Source organism: Manacus candei, unplaced genomic scaffold, assembly GCF_025592945.1.
Source record: "Manacus candei isolate 608988 ecotype Guabito, Panama unplaced genomic scaffold, ASM2559294v1 h1tg000005l, whole genome shotgun sequence".
In the NCBI taxonomy this organism is placed as follows: Eukaryota; Metazoa; Chordata; class Aves; order Passeriformes; family Pipridae; genus Manacus; species Manacus candei.
Genome location: NW_026138053.1, coordinates 13200526 through 13210582, shown reverse-complemented (window position 1 = coordinate 13210582; position 10057 = coordinate 13200526). Strand labels below are relative to the sequence as shown.

Sequence of the window (10057 nt, the reverse complement as noted above, 5' to 3'; positions counted from 1 at the left end):
ATAAATGTAACTGTGCCAAAAAAAAAAGGGGGCAATGAGGGACCTAAGGTTACCTTGGCCATTTCTGTCAGATGTTTCTTATGACCTCCAAGTGACTAATGCAGTCCTCACCAGCTGAACAGCAGCCTTCATCTGTGCTCCATGCTACATGACAGGGAACTGACCATACTTTGAAGACAGGAGACAAGCCTCATAAGTAGTCTGTCAGCAGAATTATTTCTGAAGCCCTTGATTAATAATGTAGGAACTCAGTGATCTTGGAAAACTTTAACATCAGCACTGTTCTTGGCTGAACAGAACAGCTGTTGACATCCTTGTTGCTGTTTCTTGGCTGAAGACAGATGTTTGTGAGGTTAGATGGAAAAGGCAAGAGTGTATGAACAGTGGAAAACACTCACTGCTTCCTTATACTTACATGGGGACTCAATCTGTATTCTAGGAAGTCTTTTAGATTATAATTGCTCCATGAGTAAGTATGTGCCAATGGCATCTCTTAGGAGTTGAGACAAGGAGTACACTCCTGTTACTTGTATGATGATGTCTGAATAGTCCTCACATGGCAGAGAAAATACAAGTGCAGTAGGAAAGAGCAATAAATACCATTAACTGCTCTACTGGATTGGATTTTTGAAGGGTGCTCTGGTCTCAGATGTTAATGGAGTGGCTTAATTTTCCTTGAAATGGTCATAAACTCAGGAAAATGTAATTCAGGGATGAGGCATGATAACTTGTGTTGAAAAAAGGCTGGATGTTCTTAAGGCCTAAAGAAAGATTGTTCAGCAGTAGATCAGCTGTGTAAAAATGTGACCCCTCTAATGCTTTCAAGTTCAAAATGATTTGCTGGGAAAGTGTCATTTGAACAAGTTAAAGCTTCACAGTTTACTAAAGGATGTGTTTTGTATTCTGGTCCAAGTATGACTACGCCAGAAAATGCTTTCCCTGCATCATCTGAAATACCAAATGTAAGGCAAAATTTTGCTTCAAACTTCCATGAAGAGCTAAAGCCTCTCTACCCCCAATAATATACAAACTACATAGTAAATCACCTTTCTGAAAACATTTCACCCACTTTGTACCTTCAGTCCAACTATTAAAGGCTTCTGTAAGTAAATCTCTTATTTCTTTAAGGGAATAAAACTGCCCTGAGCTTACAGACACTTTCACCTTGGGGATCCCATGAAGAAAACTGTCCTGGGGATGGAGAAGTAAGACCCTGTCTCAGGAGGTCCTGGGGCCCTGCTGGTCTCAGAGCTGTCCCATCAGCGAGTCCCCCTGAGAGAAACATCAAGCAAGAAGCAAGCTTCATCCTGCAGAGGGAAGACCTGTGCCAGAGGCGTGCTCAGGCATGATCAGACTATTTACAGGTATAGGAAATTTGCTGGGATCAGTCTTCATTCGCCTTTCTTCTTTCCAGATTTTTTTCTCAGGCTGGCAACATTTTTCCTGCACAGGAGCTGCTTCTATAGCCCTTAGACAAGACATTAGGAACTTCTTTTCATGCTGTGGGAGCAGAGGCTTTAACCACACTGCCCAAATTATATGGACAGGTGAACTCAGGATTTTGAGCATTAATGTTATAAAGTTGAGAAGTGGGGCTAGAAAGAAGGTTGGTGAGGGGAATGGTCATGATTTACTCAAGATCTTGAGGTGAAGGATAGCATGAACTTGGAAGGAAGCCAGAACAAGTAATCTCATCCATGGCTCTTGCGTTGAGAAATAATCCTAAGCAGAAAACAGATCGCTGTCCCCAGACTCCTGTGGTTCCTATATTGAAACCAGTAGGACCATTACAGCGAGGAAGGAGGTTAATAACCAACTCATTTCTCTGAGCCAGCAGATACAAGGCAGAAACTAGCTGGAGGGTACCCAGAGTGGCTCCTAGGCTATTGCCACAAAAAAAAAATCTCCTTTCCCTGCCACTGCAGATATGAGAGAGGTTTGAGGAGGTTTACAGCTGTAGGACTAATAGTTTTTAAGCACTGATTAGCTGATATAGGATTAAGCATGTATTATCCAGCCCATGTGCCATCTGATGCACTTTCAGAAAAACACCCCACCAGAGGTGCTGTTTAAACACCAAGTGTAGGTGATGTTTGTTATTATGTAGGTGTTACTAAATGATTTGGGAATGAAAGCATTTTTTAATTTAAATCTTATAAATTATTAGTTTTTTTCCAAAGTTAAGTAATTTATATTATTAAATCTGCTTTTGTGTTTTTCAGCATTGAACCAATAATTATACAATATAACACAACGAACAAAACAGGGTCCATCACACTCTATCATCTACTACTATTTATCTATGTTTGTATAACAATTTCATCATTTGATCAAATAATAGCAGATTCCACAATATGTCATTCACGTATCCCCAGTTTATCTATAATGATTTTCCTCTTGTCAGCTCATTTCTTGAACCTTTGCTGAATCTGGTTTCAATAGTACTATAAACAATCATCATTGCATTGTAAAACTGGAAACTCTCCACTAAAATAGTGTTTTGATCTGGGTTGCCATAGTAATAAGTCTGTGCTCCCCTCTTTGGAGGCCTTGTTATATGAAGTATCTGTGATTTGCTCAGAATGGCCCCAGTTCATCTGTCAAAGTAGGTTTTTCCTTTTTTAAAATAATGATCTAGAAAATCCCACAGTGGCAACAAATATTTTACAACCATAACGAGAAACATTGTATCACTCAAGCTTTGTAAATCTATGCCATTATTGCATTAGAATAAATCACTTTCCTTAGGTATATTACTTAGAAATATGCAATTCTAATTTTAGAGCATGTATTCAATAGGGGGTATTTATTTTTTATGTAAAGAGAATTATTAACTTTGACTTCAAAAATACATCACATGTCAGATTGTGTTTAGAGGCCCTGCAGCAAAAAGAAAAAAACCCTGAATTTTTTTCTTATTTCTATCAAAATACCGCAAATATCCAGTCAGTTTCAGATTTAGTTACTCTAGTCCATTCTTAAGTGCTGATTTTTATAATGAGATCAGATATTACCATAGATTTTACAACTGCACACCCAGATAAATGATATTCAGATTATATGCTTGCAAAAATTAGAAGTCCTGAAAATACATCAATGACACTATGAAAATATATCACTATACATTATTTTAAATAAAAATGCTCCAGTCAGTTACAGTAATTTGATACATGAACTATGATATTTCCTCTTGCAGGAATGAGAGTAAACAAACACTACATCAACACGCCAGTGACAGACTCCATGGAAAGAAGTAAGGATGGGGATCATATTTTATCTAAGACAAATGGTTAAGTTGGGTACTTTATGTAAGTCGCTACCAGCTACAGGATTACTTCATGTAACTCACTGTCAGCTACTGCCTCATAATACCTGACAGGGGAATATTAAAATCATCAGTGGGAGAAGGTACGGAAGGTATCTATCCCTTATTCAATGAATTCTAATTAAAAAGTAATTACTGTACGGTGAGGAATCTGCCAGCCTCAGGCTCCTCCCCGCACATAACGTTAGTTTACTCCTTGGCAAAGCAGGAGGTGAGCTGAGGTGCATATGCATATTTCCTTACATTGTGCCAGTTACTTAGTTCTAAGTAGTGCCAGACCATGGGAAGTCTTCGGAAATAGTTTTATATCATTTTGCTGAGTGGATCCCCAGAAGACGCTGTGGGGGCAGAGGTGCTACACATCTTCTGTTATAATTGACCTGGGCTTTGAGATTTCTCTGTCATGATGTATCCCAGAAAGGTGCATGATGGGAAGAAACTTGTTATTCCTCCAGCAGTGCCAAATGGACAAGATCAAGTAGGCCTGGGACTTGAAAAAAAGGAAGAAATATTGACAGATAAGTAACCACTCCAGTAAATGACAGGCAGGCACAGGAAGCTTGATTTCCTTGGGATTCAGAGGTAATCTATTAACCTTAAAACATCTCAGTGCAAATGTCATAGTTTTTTTAAAAAAATACAAAAATATAAGATGTTTAATTGAAATCATGAGGTCTATTTTGATTTCTTTACTCCTTGCAAGTTATCAGAGTGGGAACAAAAATCCACCCATGACTAAGAAAGCTAAACTCAGACTTAACTCAGCCCAAAATATTTACTCATCAGATTACCAGAAATGTATCTGTAATATAGCTCAAGAACCTTAAAGGTGTCCTCTGAGAAGGTGTCATTTTTTATGGCTCTGTGTCTGGCATTGAAACATTTGATTTCAAATTCTTTGGATAGTAGCTCATCAACAGCCAGGAAAATGCTCGGACAAATTGACATCAATAAGGTGGATTGGACTAATTAAGAGCAGAATTTGTCTCTTGAGACTACTGTCTCATTTAGCGCACTCAGTGCCAGCCCAGCCCATACCGGTGCATGTCCTGGGGCCCAGGAGAAGAGTTCTCCTGGCTGCTGTGTACACACACACCTGGTCTCATATCCCAGACTCAGGATGAAGTGCTAGTTCTCCATGCTGGCACAATCCACAACAAAAGAATTACAAGTACTCTGGATTTAGGCTCCATTATATAAGATTTCTGTAATTTCTACTTTAAGATGCTCTCATCTTCCCACTGCTTGCAGCTGGGAATTCTCTTGCACTGAGGTATCCTCTTGACCAGAAGCAGCTTTGCTACCTTACCCAAAATTCTGTTGACATTTGGCTGAGGTTCCAGTTAAAAAAATCATTCCTGCTCTCCCCTGTGTGTCCCCCCTGTTGAATTCTTGTATCCTGTGAGGCTCTCTGGGTCAGCCACATCCAGACTCATGGCACAGCAATATTGCACATTGCCTCGGGCCCTGCAAAAGAGGTTGCTGGAACAGAGAGGGAAGTAGGATGAAGAGGCCAAATTCCCTCCACCTTGCAACTCTCTAGACAGCCTGTATTCCTCCTACAACCCATTCACATCCTCTGTTGCAGGACCAGCACGAGAAAAAGGCTTCAAAACAATGGAACACAAAAGGAAAAAGGGGATGAATTGCCTTGACCTCACCACGCAGTCTACCTCCAATCATTCTTAATTGACATCTTCCTTGCTACAGTTTAAACAGATTACACTTTGATCTATCTACCCTTGAAAATCAATTATTTATATGAATTGAACACACGGCACAATAATTCCCTCCTTCCTTTCCATAACTTTTTTCATATTTGTTGGAAGTCTGTTACACTCCCTCAGTCTCTTTCTCCAGGTTAAATTACACCACTCACTCAATCTTCCCTAGTAGATCATGTTTTCCAGACCACTAGCTGTTTCTGTTCTTATCCTCTGGACAGTTTCTTATTGATCATCCACTTCTGGAGATTTGTTTCTTGTTCTGCCATGACAGCAAGCCAAATAAGGTAACAGTTGGTCCTGGAAATTAGTTATGTTGAAGAAAGAGAAACATTTACTGCTCACTCAGCTTGGTAGAGACTCACAGGTCTCTAGAGATACAGGTTTGGTCCCACAAATCCATTTTACCAAGAATGGAGTTTAATTCTGGGTGGATTAAGACCCCAAGACATATGCTCACCATGATTTACAGGAGTAATCTGTTAAGCTTGAGGAGACACAATGTGTAATTCAAAATTACGTCTGCATCTTTACAGAAACAAATTTGCATCACCTACAATATACCTACAAAAAAATCCCCAAAATACTGCTTAATATTTTCAATAACTTAAAGTTTTAACTTTTTTTTCCTATTGTACTTATATGTTAATATAATTAAATTATATTCCCTTTTGATATCTTCTCCTCTTAGGTTACATGACACCTGATTCTCATTTATACCAGGACTGCTTTTGGCTTGCTCTTGATAATAGCATGTAGATTAGATACAACAAAATATACACCCACCTAAATGTCCCTCTACTCTGTCAGAGTGATGTAACATAGCATTAGTGTAAATGAATCCTAGACCTCAACTTTGTAGATCTATGTTGACTTTTTTAAGTTTGAGGTCTTAGTATGATGTAAAAGCAGGTGCAATTGTATTTTCAGTAAAGTATTATCATATTCTTAATGCCATAACATACATTTTCATAAAATAATAATGTAGGTTTTCCAGTGCATAATTTGGTAGCTTTGGGAATATTAGAAGAGGGACTGTGTTGAATCTGGATTCTGAAATATGCCTTAATACCTACTTGCTAATTATTATCAGGCCATCTGCAAAGCTCTGCAGTCACTTTATGAGAGATCTCTCTTGACCTATCCTGCGTTTGTCCACTACACCCACCCTTTCCATCAGCTCAGCGTGGACCCAGTATTACTCAGTTTTTTCATGCTGTGAGGGGATAGGTGAGGCAAAGGCTCACACACCAGAGTCTTATTCTATCTCCTTACTCTTTTTCTGTCCACCTAAAGTCTCCTAATTGTAACCGTGAAGAACATAATGGGAAAAGCGTATCGACTTGTTTAATTTAAAACAGGGTATGTGAACTATCTTTACAATAACTACTTGTTTCAATAATTTATAACTGTGATGCTATACCTGACAAAATGATTCAGATAACTAGAGCACTGTGCACTTTAAGTTTAAAGTCAAGGTCTTCCTTGCTCATTTTAATGACTTCTCTTGTGCATGAGATATTAATATTCCTGTGAGCAAACATAGCACTGACTCATTAATCAATAGGGGCTGGCTCCTCTACATAATAACAATAGCTGTACTAGATAATTAACTTTTGTTCCATTGGCTTTAGTTTGTACATAATTTCCAGTGGCTGACACTGGTTAATAAAAAGCTTCACAGATGACAGACACCTTTTAAAACTCTTTTTACTTGTTTTGGAAAATGATCCACACCTACTGACATAAGTAAAATACAGTGTTGGTGTCGGTGTGTGTCCATGCCATATTTAAAAGGAGGCAACTGACAATAAATAAAAGACCTAATAAATATTGTAAGGCTTCAGTGAGTCCTGCTGTTAAATTGTAGCATAGTGAAGGATTTGCATTTTCCTGTCATGTAGTTATAAGACTAGAGATAAAGGTATGTCTACAATTATATGAGTATTCTAGGCAACTGGCAGATTTCTTCAGTCCAGATTGGGATAAGAAACACATATGTTTCTGCACCAGCTTTTTTTCCACAAACACGTTTTTAATATTAGGGCAAGTTCACCAAAAGTGGCAACAGCAGAAACTCTACTGTAGCACTGAGAGAGTTATAGTGAGGTGCAGCACTGTCTGTGCCAGAACACAAATTAAGAAGTAGCTTTAAATCCAAAATTTTGGTTACTCACTTTGCAAGATGGCTCCAGAGACAGCTGCAGCGGCATCTTCCAGGACTCACGGACTACGGACTACAGCACAGGGGCAGGCGTGTGCAGCACGGAAGAGGGAACTCCTAGGGCATGGCCACTCACAGACAGCCACCATGAGACACCAGGGACGGATGGCTCTTCGCCCAGCCTATCATTTCCTTTGCTTCCATCATTAAGGATTTTCAGTCAATGTTACTTATGCTTTCTTCCTTAAAAAAAAACCCCACAAACCCCCACAAAACCCCTTAAAAAAAACACAGGGGGAGCCAACTTGATGTCATTAGCAGAGCAGACTGGAGAGGGAGAAATACAGGACCTGGAGTCTTCAAAACCTACTTTTCTTCCAAAATGAAAGTAAATTTTTCTTTAGAAATAGAAGAAATCTTAAATCACTTAATGCTTTCTTTTGATGTATTACATGTTTAAATTGTCTTGTCATCTAGAGTATAACAGCATTAAATAAACCACACACATGAGAAATTTGAAAAGCAAAAATGGAAATACTGTATTTCATAAATATCGATCTGTCTGCCAAATATTGATTTTCTGACACCCCTATATCTCTTTCTGACTGATATGGGTTGTTGGGGAAGTCAGTCTGGTATTCTTTCAGAGATGATGGAAGTGCATTTTCTGAAGAAAATAATGTCCCATTGACTTTTTGTTAGCTAGATATTTACCTGTAGATACTAGTTCTGAGATCAACTGTGCTTACAATCCACTGTAGAACAAGAAAGTTCAGTATAACATATGTTCCACAATTCTCATCTATGGCTGTATTCTCCTTTGTGATGTTGAGTGTTGCAGGATCCAGACATTCAGCCATGTAAATCACTGCAGCTCACGGACACCAACTGAGCTACCATGATTTGCCCAGATGAAAATCATCCCTTAGATCTGATGTTGATAAAGCATCCTCACAAATGTGAGCATAAACCATTTGTGAAATGTTTCTGCTTTCAGTTTCAAAGATGAAGATAGCTATCTCCCTTATTCATACAAAACACCCCACGCAGAGAATGCCTTGATTAAGCCTTAAATCAAAAGCTAAAGCATGTGAAACAAAGGAGCCTCATAGACCTGTTAGAAGAAAAATGCAGGCTGAGTACTTATTTGCATTATACAGTATGTTCTTCAGCAGGAATAAAATATACTGCAAGTCAATGGCCCGTCAGCTTCTATATAGAAGGGAAAACATTCTTGTGTTCAAAATTGTGGAAATATCAATATTTCAAAAGGTAGTTTTACGGTTCATTCAAGCACTGATAAGAAATCATTACACTTTTTAAGAATATTGATGATTACGGAGAGGCATTTAATGGAGGGAAAGCCTTTTTTTGCAGTTCGTTAGTTTGTGCATGTCTAATTGACTCTTCAAGACTCTTTTGCATGAGACACTAAACACAGTTTTAACCAGATTATTTTTATACCAGTTATAAGCAAATGTCTCCACCTTACAGAAATTTCCTTTCCAGGTCTCCCGAATGAGTACTGTCAAGTTCTAGACAGAGTTCAATGCAGGAAATGCATGAAAAATCAGCAATTAAATCACCTATTTTTTCCTACAGCAATAGGCTACCCAAGAAGCTGATTTAGTAGATTAGATATTATATTTAGAAAATGTAGGCCCCTGGACAAAACAGGTTCACCTTTTTGTCTATCTAGATAGGCCATGAGGATTGCTTCTGCGTCAGCTGTTAGATCCTGCTTGAATTATCTGGGCAGTGGGAGCAGAAAAAAAAAAGTTGAAATGTGGTATGTAAAATCTCTACCAACTCCAGTGGCACAAAGCAATGCAAAGGTACCCACTGTCCTGCCTGAAAGATCCCATGTCTCCAGTGGGGATGTGAGGACACTCCCGCATGAAGCTTCTCCTGCTTAGAAGGCTATGGGCAATCTAGGGCATGAAGAGGATTATGGTACAGCTCAAAGCACATGGAGAGCTGAGCTGTGCATGTTGAAGGCACTGGCTGGGCTCTGCAAAACAGTGTCATTAAACATGACCTCCGAGGCTATTGCAAACTTCTGTGGTACACAATCAACTATTAAGTCAATGAAATCATTTGTATCAAAGACATTGTGACACTGTCTGAACATGGGAATGGAAAATAAAAAGACAGCCCTGCATGTACATATGGTCATGGTCCAGTGCAGTGAGTGTTACTGCTTGGTTTGCTGAAGCATACTGGACAAGCTTTAGAGCTTGTTATTTTTGCAAGAACTACACTGGGGAAAATATCTGATGTATGTTTCAGTAAAAAATACAAACCAGAACCAAGGCAAATGTAAGGCAAATGTTTCACAATTTCAAAGTCAAGAATGAAACTCTATGCAAAGCTCCTGTGATTACAGAGAAATTTTTCCTCCTGTGAATACTATTTACCATTTTTATTCACCTAAGTTCTTGCTGCTGCCCCAGGAGACTGGAAGCAGAATTATGGGGCTCTGTGGAGAGATCCTATTCTCATGACATTTCTAGCCCTCATTTTGCTGAACCAACAGACGTGGATCATTGGGATAAGATTACTCTGACAAGCACTAGAACTTTTAGTTGCTTACTGGCTTCCACAGCCTTTGGGGATTTACTCAACATTAGTAAGAAAAGCTGTGCCAGCCTTATCAGCTGATGTGCACTAGTCCTCTTTGCTCCCAATTGGATCTGGAAGGCACCATTCACCCCCTACTCCTGCTGGGCCAGACATGTCACAGCCAGGCAGAGGCAGCATGACACTACTCAGACAACAGCCAGCTCTGCCTCCTTGCCAGCTTCCAGGTGGACTCTACTGCACTGAGATCCCCTGTTGGTGGGG

At 39.2% G+C, this 10057-nt stretch overlaps 1 long non-coding RNA gene across 1 annotated transcript; it reads right to left on the bottom strand.

The window, feature by feature from the left end:
* Positions 1-3266: 3266 nt before the first annotated feature.
* Positions 3267-8194, bottom strand: LOC127478024 (uncharacterized). The gene is made up of 3 exons (XR_007907108.1): positions 7227-8194; positions 4635-4807; positions 3267-3815 (listed from the first exon to the last, which is right to left on the bottom strand). It is a non-coding gene; the product is annotated as an uncharacterized LOC127478024 (long non-coding RNA).
* Positions 8195-10057: the final 1863 nt, after the last annotated feature.